The sequence below is a fragment of the Balaenoptera acutorostrata genome, chromosome 10 (assembly GCF_949987535.1).
Source record: "Balaenoptera acutorostrata chromosome 10, mBalAcu1.1, whole genome shotgun sequence".
NCBI lineage: Eukaryota > Metazoa > Chordata > Mammalia > Artiodactyla > Balaenopteridae > Balaenoptera > Balaenoptera acutorostrata.
In genome coordinates, this window is record NC_080073.1 from 42,518,513 (window position 1) to 42,537,304 (window position 18,792).

General features: G+C 46.9%; 1 protein-coding gene and 1 long non-coding RNA gene across 2 annotated transcripts in view; one reads left to right on the plus strand and one right to left on the minus strand.

Annotated features, from left to right (window-relative positions):
- The window catches only part of LIMD1 (LIM domain containing 1), an 83,088-nt gene extending 73,447 nt beyond the window's left edge, over window positions 1-9,641 (minus strand). Inside the window, exon 1 of the mRNA XM_057554656.1 lies at window positions 9,410-9,641. The gene's annotated coding sequence lies outside the window, so the exon portion shown is untranslated. The remainder of the gene's footprint in view (window positions 1-9,409) is intronic.
- On the plus strand, window positions 1,542-18,399 carry LOC130709039 (uncharacterized). The gene is made up of 4 exons (XR_009009484.1): window positions 1,542-1,764; window positions 4,123-4,177; window positions 15,560-15,697; window positions 18,378-18,399. It is a non-coding gene; the product is annotated as an uncharacterized LOC130709039 (long non-coding RNA).
- The last annotated feature ends 393 nt before the right edge of the window (window positions 18,400-18,792 follow it).

Genomic DNA, 18,792 nt, shown 5'->3' on the forward strand with positions numbered 1-18,792 from the left:
TACTGAAGAGCTAAATATTTTTATCAGTAAGTAGGTGAGCATGGATGGTTCTGTGTAAGTGCTTACCAATAATGTTTTGTTTTGTTGTATTGCATTTTGCTGGGTGAGAAACGTCCTACATTCTATTTTACCTGTAAAGCCATTTCTATATAACAAAAGCCATCATCAACACAGAACTTTCCTTTAAGTCTGTTTTCCTTGAAGTCTATTTACATGAGCACGAGGATGTAAAGATTGCCTGCCCACGACACACTCTCGAAACGTAGAATTTTCACCTTGACCGGCCCAGAGTCTCAGTGACATCAATCAGATCATGTCCCTTCACAGCTCCAAACCCTCCAGCAGCGTCCCAAACCACACTTAGAGTAAGACCCTCCCCTTGGACCCTATGTGATCGGGCCTCTTGCCACCCCTCCCGCCTAATTTCCCCTATCCCCCCTGCTTAGTCTGCTCCGGCTGCAGTGATTTCCCTGCCGCTCCTCGCCCAGCCCTTACCATGCATTCATTCATTCACCAAACAAACATTGCTGGGCACCTCTGATGCCCTGGGCCCTTTTCCAGGTGCTGGGGATGTGGCAGACAGCTGAACAAATTAGCAGACATCACTGTCCTATTTGGACTTACATCCCAGTAGGGGGGCGGAGTAGATAATCAACAAAATGGATACATGCCTTATAGAGGGTATTAGCAAGTGATGAGAGCTACGGAGAAAAATGAAGCTGGGAAGAGGACATACAGAGGGGGTGCCACTTTCAATACAATGGTCAGGGAAAGTGTCCCTGAGAAAGTGACACCTGAGCAAAGACTTGGAGAAGAGCATAAGGAGAGAGGTTAGAGACAGGCAGCCATCTAAACAACTCTTCCCAAGAGTTTTGTTGGGTAAAGTGGAATGGAGGGAAAAGTGCCACTAAGAGAGAGTTAAAAAAAAATTTTTTTTTCAATATGGGAAATGGTACTGCCTGTTTCTATGCAGATGTGAATGAGGCAGTGGCTGGGGAAAGGAGAATTGCTAATATAGGAGAGAGAGAGGAGGATTTGGGGAGTGGCATGCCTGAGAAGCAAAGGGGGGCTGGGCTCCCCTGTACATTTCTTCCATGGTAATAAGGAGCAAGGATTTGGGCAATCATCTGATCGGTAAGTATGTAAGGTGTTGGCATCTTGGAGTGGTAGGTAGCTCTTCTGATTAATTTTCTCAGTGGGATAGGAGGTAAAGAGAGTTAGCTGAGAGTGAGGCCAGGGAGTTGTTGCTAGGAACTGGCCGTCTAGGGGAATGAGAGAGTGAATGGGCTGGAGAAGCATTTGTGATGGAAGCATGAAGCTTCCTCTGTGCTCCCCACCCCAGATCCTGGGCCTGAATTGCTACGAGGCCAGCCAGCATGGGGCACGTGTCTCTCCAGAGGAGGTTCAGCTGCACGGATGTGGGTGTGGAGTAGGTGGAGAGTTGGGTCTAACCAGGGCTGGCTTTTGCCAAGTGAGTGCAACGTAACTAGAGTGGGCAAGAGAGTTGCGGTCTCTCTGCCTAGAACCTGCTCCCCAGATATGCCCGTGACTCCTTCACTTACAGTCCTCAGGTCTCCACTCAACACTCACTCCCCTGGGAAGTCTGGATGCCCCTCTCTCCATCCCCATCCCTACCTGCCACCGCAGTGAACGGCTGTCTCATCAGGAGGCCAACTTCACGAGGCCACAGATCTTTGCGCATTCTGTTCATCGCTCTATCCCAGGAACCTAGAACAGTGCCTGGCACTGTTCCCCAAATGCTTGGTAAGTGAATGCATGAGCCACATCAAAAAAGGGAGTACAAATGTTACCATCTATAGGTGGAAAGACTTAATCGGACTTAATGGTGACCCAGATTCAGAGAAGCAAAAAAAGGAGGCTGTATTATTACTCTTGTAACTGTATGTCACTGCAAACCTTCTGCAGATCTTGTTTGATTACCTTGTACCAAATATTTGATCTGCATCGCATATCATATATCTTGCTAGTCAAGAGTATGACTACATAGAATTGTAGGTGTGTGTGTTTGAAAGTATAAAGGATATTGGACTTAAGAATATCTGTTTGCATGCATACATATATGTTTTTTATATAAGTGTGTATAAAGAATTATTGACTAAACGGCATTTGAAAAACACTCATCCAATAGGCTGTAGGCAGTAAACGGTGCTCAGACAGCCTATAAATTACCAGGGGGCCCAGGAGGCAAAGGGCTCCTGTCTTTGGACAGAGCCCTGCTTATTTTGCAGTTAACTGAAAGGGCCTCTCTGTCACTTTTGCTTGGCTACAGGGAATGTCCCTGCACACAATGCTGTGTGTGTCCTAAAGCTGGAGGGCTACTTCAGGGAGAGCTCTGAAAAGAATCTTTGTATTTCAGCCAGGCAAATGGATGAAGAAATAAGAACCCAGGTTCCTTTGGGCTCTTTCCATCCCACTGATCCCTAAAGCAGGCCAGGAAGCCCTGGTCCTTCCAAATCTGTTTCCTGAACCTTAGGCTTTTCTGGTCCCAAGTTTCACTGTGGAATTGTCCCATGAATGGACAGAAGCAGCTGCGATGAAGGCCCTTTCCTGGTGCTTCTAACGAGGTTTTGTCTCATGATTGTCTCCCCTGGAAAGCTGCCCAGGCCAGACCCAGATATTAGGACCATGACCTTGCTCTGTGTGTGCAGCCCCTGCCAGGCAACTGGAGCCCATCCTTCCCGAGTCTCAGTCCCACACCCTGGGCCTCCCGCCACACGGGGAGACCAGCTGCAGGCATGTGCCAGCCACAGGGCCCCACGTGGCTCCCCACACACCCACGGGGGGGGAGGCTGCCCCCTGGCCCTGGCCCAACCCCTCCCGGGCCATCTGCTCGGAGATCAGCGGAATATGTTTAACAGAACAATGAACTGGAATGAGTTTTGAATCAGCACCAATCTTCTGCTTACTTTTTTTTTTATTTTAAAGTAATACATGTATATGGCTTAAAATTCAAAAGGTGCAAATGAGCACCCAGTGGAAAAAGGAGTCCCTCCTGCCCCTGAGCCCCAGAGAGCCAGTGTCCCTCCAGAGACAACCACCGTCATGTTACCAAAGTACACGGGCATGCGCATTTCTTTTTCTTAACACAGAAAGTAAAAGTGCACTGCCCCTTGCTTTTTGCATTTAACAATACTCTTGGAAATCTTTTCACATCATTTCACATGCAGCTGCCTCATTCTTTCAGAGGGCTAATATTTCTGTCTTTGGGTGAGTCATGGATTTCTTAACCAGTCTCCTATTCACAGAAATGTAGGCTGCTTCCAGGCTTTTGCTATTACGTATTCTGTGGCCATGACTGACTTATAAACCATACCACACCTGTGCAAGCATAGCCGTGGGATAAACACCCCCAAGGCAGGTATATTCTTGAGAACTCCACCATGCTGCCTGGATTTCTTCATCGACAACAAGGAGCTCTGCCTTGTTTTCTGCTGGTTACCATCTCACTGGGGTGAGGGTTAGAACCGTTGATGAGTCATAACAAGAACAACGATTATTAAAAGCGTCATAGCACCTACGCTTTGCCCAGCACCATTCTCTGTATTCTACATATGCTACAGTGTTGAATCCTCCCAACAGCTCATGAGATAGGTTCTATTATCCCCTTCTTTATACAGGTGAGGAAATTGAGGCACAGAGGAGGTAAGGAACTTGCCTGAAATTCCACAGCTAGGAGGCATCTGGGATCGGAACCCAGGCAGCCCGGCTCTCTGCCACATCACCTCTCATAATGAAATCATCTAAGAAATCACTTGGCTACTGAAGCTGCTTCCAGGGTGTGAATATCAGTGGGTGCTTGCCTGCAAAGCCCGAATGGGAACTGTGTCTTCTGTTCCCAATACACTGTGTGTCTAGAGGGAGGACTGGATTAACCTGTAAGCTCTGTGACGGTAGGAACCAGCTCTGCCTTGTTCATCTTGGTACCTTGCATACTGCTCATTAGTTACTGTTGAATGAATGAATGAATATTATCCTGAATAATAATAATGCTAGTAATAGCTGATATTTATGGAGCACCAGCTAAGAGTTTGTCATAAATTATCTCATTTAATCCTCACAACAGCTCTCTGAAATAAATTCCATTATACTTCCATTTTACAGATGGAGAAACAGAGGCTCACAGAGGTTAAGTAAATTGCTCAAGGACGCACATCTGGTAAGTAGATGAGTTGGGATTTGATCCCTGGATGTCTGCTCTCTACCTCGAGTGATTTCTGAATGATGTCAGTCTGCACCTAAGTCTGTGAATCCACGAATTTCCCACCTAGGAATTGACCTCCACTGGGTGCAGCCTGAAGATGATAACCACACGTCCTTTTTAAAAAATTAAATAAACTTAATTTTTAGAGCAGTTTTAAGCTGAGTGGAAAGTACACTTTTGTGTACTCAGAAGTACAATTTTTAGCTTCATAGAAATATTGAGTGGAAAATACAGAGATTTCCTATATGCCTCCTGACCCTACACACATAGCCTCCTCCACTGTCAACATCCTGCACCAGAGTGGTGTATGTGTTACAGTCAATGAACTTATGTTAACACATCATTATCACCCAAAGTCCATAGTTTACATGAAGGCTCACTCTTGGTGTTGTACATTCTATGGGCTTGGACAAATGTAAAATGATGTGCATCCACCATTATAGTATCATACAGAGTAGTTTCCCTGCTCTAAAAACCCTCTGCCAACTCATCTCTCCCTCTTCCCTAACCCCTGAAAACCACTGATCTTTTTCTGTCTCCATAGTTTTGCATTTTCCAGAATGTCATGTAGTTAGAATCATATAGTATGTAGCCTTTCCAGATTGGCTCCTTCATTTAGTAAATCCTCCATGTCTTTTCACACTTTAGGGTAAATAGGTTACAGTTTGTATTTGTGGGGAGGAAAGGCCAATAAAGTTTAAAGATAGAAAAAAGAAGGATAGCTAAAAATTAAACCATTGAGTCTCTGGTCCACCTGAAAAAAACGAGGCAGAACAGAAGCAGAAGGTAGTCTGTCTACCAAAGGGCCCCCAAAGGGGGCTGGCAGCCCTTCACACAGGGCCCCAGGCTCACATTTTAATCTCTGTCTTGAAGTGAAAGCAAACAGAGAAGCACCAAGATTGAAACAAGAAGACATGTATCACACAGCTTCATGCCTCTGTCCCTTTACCAGCCACATTGCCCATATTGGGTACAAGGAACTCATTAAAAAAAAAAAAATCCTGGGGGGGAGGGATAAATTAGGAGACAAGGACCTACTGTATAGCACAGGGAACTCTACTCAACACTCTGTAATAACCTATATGGGAAAAGAATCTGAAAAAGAATAGATGTATGTATAATGTCTGAGTCAGGTTGCTGTACACCTAAAACAAACACAATATTGTAAATCAACTATACTCCAATTAAAAAAATAATAATCCTGTAATCATGCTATGAGTGTGGAAGTTTTGTGTGAGTTTGAGCATGTTAAACATACTATTTAGTTAAATGTAAATATTTAAAATATGCCACAAACTTTGAACTCTATTTTAATGCTATTTGTTTTCAAATATACTGGGAGTCTCAACGAATCAAAGCAGCCAGGACCTCTCTTGACCCTTAAGAGGCCCCATCTGCTTGGGATCTGGGAAAAAAGGAGCTAAGAAAGAGTGTGTGTCTCTGTTATCCAGCCCTGTTCCCGCAGAGAGGATCCCGAATGCTGGAACAGAATGACGAAGGATTGGGGGCATAGCACAGGGTTCCAGTGGGGACAGAGAGGGTACACCCAGCCCACCCAGGGCTGGCCCTCTGCTCTGAACGCTCCAGAAAGTTCTGTTACTGCTGCTAAGCATCCTGTCTTCTTTGTGAGACAGGAGATCAACTGTTGTAGGTTAATGAAACACAATTTTTTTTAAACTTTATTTTATTTATTTATTTTTGGCTGCATTGGGTGTTCGTTGCTGCACACGGGCTTTCTCTAGTTGTGGTGAGCGGGGGCTACTCTTTGTTGTGGTGCGTGGGCTTCTCACTGTGGTGGCTTCTCTTGTTGCGGAGCACGGGCTCTGGGCACGCGGGCTTCAGTAGTTGTGGTGCACGGGCTTAGTTGCTCCGCGGCATGTGGGATCCTCCCGGACCAGGAATCAAACCCTTGTCCCCTGCGTGGGCAGGCGGATTCTTAACCACTGTGCCACCAGGGAAGTCCCGGAGGCTGCATTTCTGACACCAGGGAACACGAGACCAGCCCCGGGTTGACTCTCTCTCCACTTTGTAAGTGGGTGGAAGAAATAAATTCTTATATTCTTAAGCCATTTATTTTGTGGTTCCTATTGCTTGAATCTAATTATGACTAACATAAACTTTAAGTTCTAACATGGAAAAATCAGCAAAAGCAAGCATTTGGGGTTAAATTATGCCACCACCACCCACCTAAATTCATATGAAGAAGCCCTAACTCCTAGTAAACTGAAAATAGAGCTACAATATGATCCAGTAATCCCACCCCCGGGCATATATCCAGAGAAAACCACAATTAGAAAAGACACATGCACCCCATGTTCACTGCAGCACCACCTACAACAGCCAGGACATGGAAGCAACCCAAATGTCCATCAAAAGATGAACAGATAAAGAAGATGTGGAACACCACTAGCACAGTAGTATTTCACATCCTCTTTATCTACTACTAGTAATGCTACTTTTAGTAGCATTACTAGTAGCAATGGAATACTACTCAGCCATAAAAAAAGAATGAAATAATGCCATTTGCAGCAACATGGATGGACCTAGAGATTATCATACTAAGTGTAGTAAGTCAGACAGAGAAAGACAAATATCATATAATATCACTTATATGTGGAATCCAAAAAAATGATACAAATGAACTTAATTACAAACTAGAAACAGACTCACAGACTTTGAAAACAAACTTATGGTTACCAAAGGAGAAAGGTCGGGGGGCAGGATAAATTAGAAGTTTGGTGTTAACATATACACACTACTCTATATAAAACAGATAATCAACAAGGACCTACTGTATAGCACAGGGAACTCTACTCAATATTCTGTAATAACCTAAATGGGAAAAGAATCTGAAAAAGAATGGATATATGTATATGTATGGCTGAATCCCTTTGCTGTACACCTGAAACACAACACTGTAAGTCAACTATACTCCAATATAAAAAAATTAAATTAAAATAAACAAATTTAAAAAAAAAATAATAAAAAGAAGCCCTAACCCCTAGTACCTCAGAATATGACTATTTAGAATACAGCCTTTAGGGGCTTCCCTGGTGGCACAGTGGTTGAGAACCTGCCTGCCAATGCAGGGAACACGGGTTTGAGCCCTGGTCTGGGAAGATCCCACATGCCGCGGAGCGACTAGGCCCGTGAGCCACAATTACTGAGCCTGTGCATCTGGAGCCTGTGCTCCGCAACAAGAGAGGCTGCAATAATGAGAGGCCCACGCACCGCGATGAAGAGTGGCCCCCACTTGCCACAACTAGAGAAAGCCCTCGCACAGAAACGAAGACCCAACACAGCCATAAATAAATAAATAAATAAATAGAATACAGCCTTTAAAGATGTGATTAAGCGAAAATGAGGCTGTTAGGGTAAGCCCTAACCCGAAACGCAATTTTTAAAAAAATTTATTTTATTTATGGCTGCATTGGGTCTTCATTGCTACATGGGGGCTTTCTCTAGTTGTGGTGAGCAGGGGCTACTCGTCGTTGCAGTGCGCAAGCTTCTCATTGCAGTGGCTTCTTTTGTTGCAGAGCACGGGTTCTAGGCGTGCGGGCTTCAGTAGTTGTGGCTCGCGGACCCTAGAGCACAGACTCAGTAGTTGTGGCGCACAGGCTTAGTTGCTCCGTGGCATGTGGGATCTTCCCGAACCAGGGCTCGAACCCGTGTCCGCTGCATTGGCAGGTGGACTCTAAACCACTGCACCACCAGGGAGGCCCTGAAACGCAATTTTTGTTAAGCAAATGAATTTCGTGATCAAGGGCTTCAAATTTGCAGAGTATGTGAATATAAAGATATCATCTTTATATGTATTTGTGTTTCATGTAAAAGAAAACATGTTTTCTGATGCCAAAAATAATTTAATTGACAAAAATTGGGAAAGCATGGCAAGTACATAGAAGAATATCAAAGCCAGCCCCCTGGGCAGCAAAAGCCAAGACAGAGTTAAAGTGCAAATGATTAATTCAAATATCACCTGTGAAATTAAAAGGGGTGAGGGATCAGGAGTGGGTGGGAGAGCCCACAGACTGTGATGCAGGTCTAACACCTGTGAGGGCAGAGGGAGAAGGAAGGAGGATTGGGCAGGAAGAGCCTCAGGCTGCAGTGAGCTCTGGGAGAGTTTTGGCCAACCCAACATAAAGCTCCAGCACAAAGATTGCCTAGAAGAGTCTCGTGCTAGGCAGGAATGACCAGGCCCGAGTACTCCACCACACTTAGTCATTGGCTGCGGCTGCCAGGAGACAGCGTTGCCTCGGCTCCAATGTTGCAGCTGGAGGCTCTCAGCTAACTATCTCCTCTTGGCAGGTTCTCTCTTAAAGGGAGAGCTGACCATATGTATGTGTATGAATGTGAATATATGTGTGTGTGTACATAAATTATTTTTGTTTTACAAAATTGTGATCATATGGTACAGACTGTTTGGTAGTCTGAATTTTTTCTACTCAGTTTATGCCACTGAGTACCCTGACACATATCATGAAATGATTCTTTCAAATCACAATTCATTGAATGGAGCTTCTGTGAATCCACCAGTTTTCTGAAATGATGTGCTGAATTTCGTGACAGTGTATTTATGAGCATTTTCCCAAGGACAGGGCTCATAGTTTTCCTCACATCCTCTAAGGGGTCCAAAAAGGTTAAGACCCACAATCTAAAACATGATTTATGGCAGTGATATACCATGATTGGTAAAACCGGTCCCCTACCACTCAGTGGTTTCCAGTTCTCGGCTATGGTGAACATTGATGTTCATAGATCTTAGCATAATATGACTATTCCCTTGGGGTAAATTCCTACACAGGCAATGCTGAGTCAGAAGGTATGTGCCTCATCTTTAAGGCTTTTGATACTATTGCCAAATACACCAATGCCTGGGAATAGAGAGCCTTGGGCAGATGATAAGAAAATCCTGGTTGCCATAACTTTTTATCCCTTTTGTCTTCTCCACTGGTGGACATTATTATCCTCATTTTACTAATGAGCTCACTGAGTCTCAGAGAGGTTAAGTGATAAGCCCAGGGTCACACTGGGATCTGTCTGGTTCTAGAGGAGCCAGACTACAGAGGACTTTTTCATAAAGAGCCCCATTATTTAACCATCCATAGGCTGAATCTTCAAATACTTCCCCTCTGAATTATTTATGATTCTTTTGCTTGCAAGTGACAAGGGCCCATCTCAACCTACCTTAAGAATAAAGGAAGCTGACAGCAGGCGATGGCACGGTGCATAAGGCCCGGAACGCGGCGGATGCTGGGTGTGTGAAGGGTGGTGGTCAGTCAGGGTGCCGCCTCAGCCCTCTCCTCTCTGCTCACCACGGCCACGCCGTTGGCTTCTCGGGCTGCATGATGACCATCCCCAACGCTCAGGTCCCGCCTGTTGGAGTCCAGGCAATCATTGGAAGATTGACTCTGCTTTTTCTGTCTCAAACCCAAATTCCTGGGAAGGAACTCTGACTGGCCGGGTTAAGTCAGGTGATTCCCCCTCTCAGCCACTGCTGCCAAGGGAGGAGGTGGGGCAGGGGGTGGAGTTGCCCTGTATTAACAAGAGCTCCGTACACTAAGTAGTCACCACAAGCAAGGAGGGGAAATGCCATGACCCCTACAGTTTGCTCTAGAAGAAGGAGAATAGGATTTTTCATGGCCCCTCTTCAGCTCATGGAGATGGTCTTTGGGGAGAAAAGCACATGCCCTTGACCCTGGGCTCCACCCACAAGTGTGGTAGGAGATCTGTGGCACTGCAAGAGAACAGGTGTCATTTATTTGTTCAGCCAACTCTTTGTGGTACTAACAGCGAGGCCCTGGAGCAGATGAAAATCATCAGTTAGCCTTTTGGTTATTAGCCTGCCACCCCCCTCCCCCCAAAACACACATGCGGCTCAGCGTCCAAAAGGAAGAGATTAAGTAAAGGGGGAGATGAAAGTTCTCTGTACAATAAAGGCACAGGCATTTTCAGGGAGCCTGTTAGGGAGAATATTTAAGGGGAGATCTGGAAAAGCCAGATACTGGGGGAGTATTCTTGCAGAGGGAAAGCAGCTCCCAGTTCTGGGGCAGCAAGGCCAGTGTGGCTGGAGTGCAGGGAGCACTGGGGGAGAGGGGGCGTTGAGGCCAGCAGGGCCGGGACAGGGAGGGGGCTCTCAACGGCCCGCTGCTGGGTTTGGCCCTGGGGATTGTTAAGGCAAGTACGTGATTTGAGCTAAGCTCTGAAAAGATCAGCACAGCTGCCATGTTAAGAATAGACTTGGGAGTGGGGTTGGTGCCAAGGGTAGGTGCCGGGAGATGGGTGAGAAGGCGAGGCTGTTGTAGGGCTGGCGAGGAGATGGCACTGAGATCAGTGAGATGGCCCTGGAGCCAGAAAACAGTGGATGGACTCAAGATACCTGGAGATTGTGGTTGGATATGTGGGAGGCAAGAAAATGGGGAGAATCAAGAATAATTCCTAAGCTGCCCATGTGTGCAACTGGATGGTTGGGCGACGGGTGACGGGTCATTTACTGAAAGGGAGCAGACTTGGAGGGAAACAGGGTTGGAGAAAGAAATCAAGAGGAGAGGCAAAGAAGCCAGCTGAGCGGCCAGAAAAGAGGTCTGGCTGGACATTAGATTTGGAGTCATGGGTGTTGGAAGCCGTGAGGCTGAGTGAGCTCACCTGGGCAGGGGCTGTAGCTAGAGAAGAACAGAGGGCCCAGGACCAAGTCCTGAAGAGCTCAAAGAGAGGGAAGAGCCAGAAAACGAGCCTGAGGCAGAGCAGCCAGGGAGGTACCAGGAGAAGAAAGAGTGTGTGACATTAAGAGGAGGGTCAATCCCTGTTGTGGGTTTGCACCATGGAGGTCACTGCTGGGGCAATTTCCGTGGGGAGGGCCATGGCTTCCCTGGTGTCATGGGAACAGGGGCTGGATCTATTTCACTTGGGTGATATGGAAGTGGGTGACTCCACGCCAGAGGACTTGGGGACCTTTGTGCTATGTTTGTAGAGCAACATGAAAAAGAAAAAAGTGCCTGTGACATTTTCATCAACCAACATGGTTGGGGTGTGAGCTGTGAGGGCAGCCTGCGGGCAGCCTGAGGAACGCCCTCGGAGCTGCTAGAGGAACTGTGAACTGAGGACCTGGGTGTGAAGCCGCTCCCCATCTGCTACCTGGGAGGAGAAGTGCCCTGCCACATGGGGAACGTGAGCCCTACAGACAGGAAGGAGGATCGCCCTGTTTATTTTTGTCTGCCTGATTTCACATCTGCTGATGTCTTCACACCCACCCTCCTCCCCTTCTTTGAGCCTCAACAGTTGAGGAGCTAAAAATGTACCCCTGAGGCCAAAGCTATCCGTTACGCTTGGTCAATTTAGCACAACCAGTCTACTGGGGAACTCAAAATGCTCACAATCCTCTAAACCTGTAAAAAAACAACCCAAAAAGATGGAAAAGATGTGCTCCATGCCCTCCGAGCACTGTGACCACAAGACGGGTGTCCACAGGGCGCCCACCACATCTGAGCGCTGGTTGGAGTGACTATTTTTTTTTCTTGTCAAAATAAATGGGCCTTTTGTGTTGAAAATGATTTCACGGTTTCATTTCCTTCGAGGGCATCCTGCCCTCATTGACGTGAAAATGCCTCATGGACACTCCTGCTGCGGGCTGGCTGTCATGGGTGACCTTCAGGGCGCCGGGGCCCCCCCTCCTGCAGCCCCCACCCACTTGAGAGCTGACCTACCTGGGATCCCCCAGACCCCAGGCTTCTTCCCCTGGTAGGGCCTGAGCTTATGGCAGGGCTGGGAGAGAACTGCTGGCCCTTGTGACCCCCTGGTAGGCCCTCCAATCTCCAACTGTGGGGAGCATGATTGCCTGATGCCAGGCTCTGAACCCAGGTGTGCTGAGGCTACACGTCCCATGGGCTGTTCCCAGCGCCTGGCTGAGCTCGGCGGAGACAGATGCTAAGCCAGGCCTGTTTCTGGGAGACGCAGGGCTCCTCCAACAGGCAACTTTGGCCTGGGAAGACCTTTCTTCTCCCTTCCTTCTCTCCTTCCCAGGGGTCGACCAGCATCTCCTTCTCCCAGCCTCCCGCATCTCCCTCCCCATCCCCTGCGCAGGCTTGGAATCTCATCTTGGTATCTGCGTCTCAGAGGATCCAAGTTAACACACCTGGAGCTTCCAGAAATTGATGGGAATGCAGGAAACAGCCCCAGTGTTCATTGCCTGGAGGGCAAGGTCAGTCTTATGCCATAGTCTGTCTCTAATTGGGGTCATCCCTCTGTCCCCTTCTTCTTCTTCTTTTTTTTTATTTTATTTTATTTTATTTTATTTATTTATTTATTTATGGCTGTGTTGGGTCTTCGTTTCTGCGCGAGGGCTTTCTCCATTTGCGGCGAGCGGGGGCCACTCCTCATCGTGGTGCGCGGGCCTCTCACCACCATGGCCTCTCTTGTTGTGGAGCACAGGCTCCAGACGCGCAGGCTCAGCAATTGTGGCCCACGGGCCCAGTCGCTCCGCGGCATGTGGGATCTTCCCAGACCAGGGCTCGAACCCGTGTCCCCTGCATTGGCAGGCAGACTCTCAACCACTGCGCCACCAGGGAAGCCCCTTTTTTTTTATTTGAGTTCCTTATATATTTTATTTTATTTTTTAAAATTTTACTTATTTTATTTATTTATTTTTGGCTGCGGTGGGTCTTCGTTGCTGCGTGACAGCTTTCTCTAGTTCTGGCGAGCGGGGGCTCCTCTTCGTTGCAGTGCGTGGGCTTCTCATTGCAGTCGGTGGCTTCTCTTGTTGCGGAGCACGGGCTTTAGGCGTGTGGGCTTCAGTAGTTGTGGCACATGGGCTCAGTAGTTGTGGCTCACTGGCTCTAGAGTGCAGGCTCAGTAGTTGTGGTGCACGGGCTTAGTTGCTCCACGGTATGTGGGATCTTCCAGACCAGGGCTCAAACCCATGTCCCCTGCATTGGCAGGCGCATTCTTAACCACTGCACCACCAGGGAAGTCCCCTTTGTCCCCTTCTGAAGAGACAGATTCCCTCATGAGAGGTGCACGTGGCATCCCCATGCCTTTGTGGTGCCTGCTGCAGAGCACTGACACTGAGCTCCAGCCTGTCTTAATTCACGTCCGCCCAAGTCACTGAGTGTTCCCATGATGGGCACCTCAGTGAGCTGGTGATTCCCATGTTCAAGTATGAGGGGACATGTGACTTCACACTGAGAAACATAAAGCGCAATGGGACGCAGTCAGCAGTCCATCCTCTTGTTTGTCAAGTAATGTGACTTTAACCAGGGATTCTGGGTGCTGCGCGATTAGAGAAGAAGGATGGGAGAGGAGGAGGGAGCAGGGAGGGAGGGTGAAGTAACAGGGTCATTTTACCATTTACCAAGGGGAGGTGTGGGGCTGGCAGTGAGTGGAACATAGGCAGGAGGTAGAGAAATCAGACGGAAAAGAGCAGCTGAAGACCTGTACTGGGTTGAACAGTGTCCACCCCATCCCCAAGAATTCACGTCCTTCCTGGAACCTCAGAATGTGACATTATTTGGAAATAGGGGAGTTGCGGATGTCATTAGTCAAGACGATGTCAAACTGGAGTAGGGTGGGCTCTAAATCCAACATGACTGGTGTCCCTATAAGAAGAGGAGAGACACAGAGAGCCAGGAGGAGATGCCATGTGGAGACAGAGGCAGAGGTTGGGACAATGCAGGGGCAAGAGAGGAATGTCAAGATTGCTGGCAGGCCTTTCTCACCTTCTGAGATGGCCCACACTCTATCTGTGGAGTTTGTTTCTCTCTAAATAAATCCACTTCTTACCTATCACTTTGTCTCACACTGAATTCTTTCTGCGATGAAACATCAAGAACCTGAGCTTCATTAAGTCCTGAAACCAGGGAACACGGGGTCGAGCCCTGGTCCGGAAAGATCCCACATGCCGTGGAGCAACTAAGCCCGTGCGCCACAACTACTGAGCCCACGTGCCACAACTACTGAAGCCCACGTGCCTAGAGCCCATGCTCCGCAACAGGAGAAGCCACTGCAATGAGAAGCCCGCGCACCGCAAGGAAGAGTAGCCCCCGCTCGCCGCAACTAGAGAAAGCCCGCGCACAGCAACAAAGACCCAAAACAGCCAAAAATAAATTAATTAAAAAAAAATGAATACCCCAATGTAAATGTCCAAATTATATGAACAGGCAAATTACAGAAAAATTAACAATATGGAATGTTCACTAAAATTTTTAAAAATTTCAAATTAAAAAAAAAGAAAAAGATTGCTGGCAGCCACCAGAAACTAGGAAAAGGCACAGAAGACTCTCCCTTAGAGCCTGAGTTTGTGGTACTTTGTTACAGCAGCCCCAGGAACTGATACTGCGGAATCTCGCAGTGAGGCAGATTGGAAAAAGCACTGTAATAACAGTTCATTTCATTCATTCAACAATTATTTACTTGCACCTACTCAGTGCCTGGCCCTGTGCTAAGTGCCGGGTAAGCCGTGGGAATGAAGTAGATGTGCTCGTGGCCCCATGGAGCCTCCAGCTAACAGGAGACAGATGCACATGGGACGGTCACGCAATGGATGGAGAATTACAAGTTGTAAAAAGTGCTGGGGAAGGCAAAGAACATGTTCTTATGAGCGCAGTTGGGCAGGAGGGACAAAGCATAGGTGAGCAGTGGGATAGTTAGGGAGGACTCTGTGAGGAGGTGACGTTTCAACCAGGAGTGTGTTGCAGGCCGAGAGGAAGAACCAGAGGAAGGGTGGCTGGGCATCTGGACTGAGCGGGTGGTGGGGCAGTGCTCACCCTCCAGGAACTGAAAGAGGGTGCGGCTGAGCTCAGTGGGGAGAGGGGCGCAGCTGGGAGAGGGAGGCAGCCTCCTAGGGCTTACTGGGGCTCTGGGTTTATTCAAAATCAGTGAGAAACACTCCCAGTTAAACCTTCACCCCAGGTGGTCATGCACATGAATGAATTTTAAAATGGGGATGGGGGGCCCCTGGATGAAAGGTCATGATGAAGTGTTGTCACCCCCTGGGCAGCAGTGGGTCACCTTGGCTGAAAGGGCACCCTTACATCCCTCCTTCAAGTGTGTACAAACCTCACACCAAGTCTATATGGAAAAACAGGCCTACACCTGGATTCCAAATTGAGGGGAAAAGGAAGGAAGGCGGAGGTTGGAGGGGCTGCCCTTCTGCCCTTTACAGTAAAGCACTAACTGTCAAGTCAGCCTTCTGAGGCTGGGCGGTGGCTCTGCAAGTGTGGATGCCTTACTCAGGGGCAGTGTTTAGAGAAGAACATTCTATGGGTCTCATCTCTCTCTCAGGGCTGCCCTGGATCTCAGAGGCCCTGCTGCTCTTTCATGTGTGGGTGTCTCTTCCCTGTACAGACAGCGGGAACCTGGGAGGAAGGTGCGAGGGCTGAGAAGCTGGTCTCCCGTGGAGGGTCACAGATGGTGGTGGCCCCAGCTCAGCAGGGCCTCTTTCCCTCTTCTGTGACTTGGCAGGAGCAGGCCAGGACCCTGGGGGTAAGTGTCACACAGGAAAGAAGTTCTCAGCATCTCTGGCCTCAATTGAAAGTCTCACTGTCCCATATGGGTCTCCATTTTTATGTCTGTGTGCCTCTCATCTCTTTACTTGATAATATGTATTCATTCACCCACTCACTCATTTTTTCAACCAATATCCATTGTAGTCAGCATTATCGAACTGCAAACAGCATCAACCTCAAATAAATCCAGAATCCTTAACATAGCTAAACGGGCTCCCACCCACCTCTACATGGTCCCCTGCCCTCATTCATTATGTCCTGGTCACCCTGGCCTTTCAGTTCCTCAAAGATGCTGAGTACTTTCCTACCACCTAGCATTTGCACAGGCTGTCCCCTCTGCTGGGACCACCCCACCTTCTTGTTTTTACCTGACTGACTCCACTCCCCTTCAGAAGCCAGAGATCTCCAACTAGCCCTCACCATCTCCCCTCAGTAGAAGCCAGTATATTACCATCTCACTTTGACATCATCTTGCTGCATCTGCTTCTGTCTCCTGTGTCAGGGGACTCATAACCACTCTTTGGAACCCATCATTCAGACCTGGGGTCCATCTTTTTCTCACAGAATGGGGAGTACCCATCCACCCTCATTTTCATCATGTGACTCTGGCATGTGTCAGATGGAAACGTTCTTGGAAACAAGTTTACAAAGTGAAACTGGGTAGGTGCCAATGTGCCATTGGTCAGTGAGGAAGGCCGTCTCTGGGTCTTCTGCTGCTCACCCCTACTCTTATCCAGTCCTCCACGATGGGAAGACAGTGCCTAAATCTTCTTTCCTTCATCAAGGGAATTCCTTAGTTACATCTAGATATGCATAAAATGCTCCAAATATGCTTCTCCTCCCGTAACAACCATCCCCAAAACCTGCCCAGCAAGGTCAGTGTTGATTTCCCTGCCTTCGATTACTTTGTTGTCTCCTTTTCTTAACTGCCTGATAGAGCCATGTCCTTCAGAAGGGCTGGGTGGATGGATCAAGGTCCTCTCTGCTCTGGGCTTGACTGCAGACCCAGTGCAAAACCCTGTCCTAAATGCCATGTTGACCCACACCCCTCTGCTAATACACTCCTCCAGAAGCTTGTTTGTTCAGTCAAAAATATTTAGTAAGTGTTAGCTTTTGACCCAATTCACAACCACTATCTACTGATGGGAAACAGAGAGGGATGAGACACAATCCTTGTTCTTAAGGAGCCTACATGGCGACAGGATTGAGAGAGGGCAGGAGAGAGTAGAAACCCAGGTCATTCCAAAGCAATGGGGCAAAGGCATGGAGGAAGGTGTGTGTGGCGGTGGTGGGGGAAGAACTCTGACGTAGCCTAGAAGTTCTGGGAAGGTTTCCTGGAGGGAAGCCTTGTAGATGAACAGTGGTTAGCCTGGTGAAGAAGAATGTCCTTTAGAAATCCGGCAGACTTCCTGGGGATGACACTCAGAGTTGCCAGATCTCCTTAGCCACCTGTTCAGAGACCATCTCTGCTAGAGGGAGGGGCCTGACACCCATTCAAGACTTGAAACTAAGTGAACTGAAACTACCAAAGCTATGACTGAGCCCCCGGAGGGTTCAACTCCTGAGCACGTGAGGAGATCAGCCCCTCTCTCTAGCTTCTTGACAGAAGACAGGGCAAGTCCTTTCTGGGGAGAATAGTATCCACCTCATTCTCTAGTGTGCTTTTATACCTACGTCTGGCATACACTAAAAAAAAAATTATGACACATGAAGAAGCAGGAAAATGTGATCTTTCATTGGGAAAAAAGAAACAAATAATAGAAACAGACCCACAGATAACCCAGCTGTTGGAATCAGCAGACTAGGTATTTAAAACAACTTTAAATACATTAAAGAATTTATGTAAAGAGATAGACAAATATAGGGAAAAAATGGACTAATTCAACAGAAAAATGAAAACTTATTTTAAAAAAACCAAATGGAAAATTTGAATTAAAATATATAGCATCTGAAATGAAGAATTCCTTATATATATAAGTTTAACAGTAGACTAGACACAGGACAAGAAACAATCAGTGAACTCAAAAACATGCCAGTAAATATACAATTACCACATAACCCAGGAATTGCATTCTTCAGCCTTTATCCCAGAGAAATAAAACCTCATGTTCACACAAAAGCCTATACATGAATGTTCATAGCTGCTTTATTGGTAATAGCCAAAAACTGGAAAAAACTCAGACGTCCTTCAGATCGTATGTGCATACCATGGAATGCATCTCAGTAATAAAACGGAACGAACTACTGATAAATGCAAAAACTTAGATGAATTTCAAGGGAATTGCGCTCAGTAAAAAAAAAGCCAATCCCAGAGGTTACATACCATATGATTCCATTTATGTAACATTCTTGAAATGACAAAATTATAGAGATGGAGAACAGATTAGCTATTGTCAGGGGTTAAGGAAGGGGTGGGGATGTGGTAGGGAGGTAGGGTGGTTATAAAAGGGCAACATGAGGAATCCTTATACTGATGGAACTGTTCTGTATCTTGACTATGGTGGGGGACACATGAACCTACCGTTGTGATCAAATTGCACTGGACCAAATACATGCACACACATACATCAGATCAGTACAAGTAAGACTGAGGAAATCTGAATAAGATTGGTAGATTCTATTAATTTCATTATCATGGTTGTGATATTGTACTACAGTTCTGCAAGATGTTATCATTGGGGGAAATGGTACAGGATCTGTTTGTATTACTTTTTTTTTCCCCTTTTTAATTTTTATTGGAGTATAGTTGATTTACAATGTTATGTTAGTTTCTGCTATATAGCAAAGTGAATCAGTTATATTGATACATATATCCACTCTTTTAGATTCTTTTCCCATATAGGTCATTACAGAGTATTGAGTAGAGTTCCCTGTGCTATACAGTAGGTCCCTATTAGTTATCTGTTTTTTTTTTTAAATAGCTCTTTATTGGAGTATAATTGCTTCACAATACTGTTAGTTTCTGTTGTACAACAAAGCGAATCAGCCATATGCATACATATGTCCCCATATCCCCTTCCTCGAGCCTCCCTCCCATCCTCCCTATCCAACTCCTCTCAATCATCGCAGAGC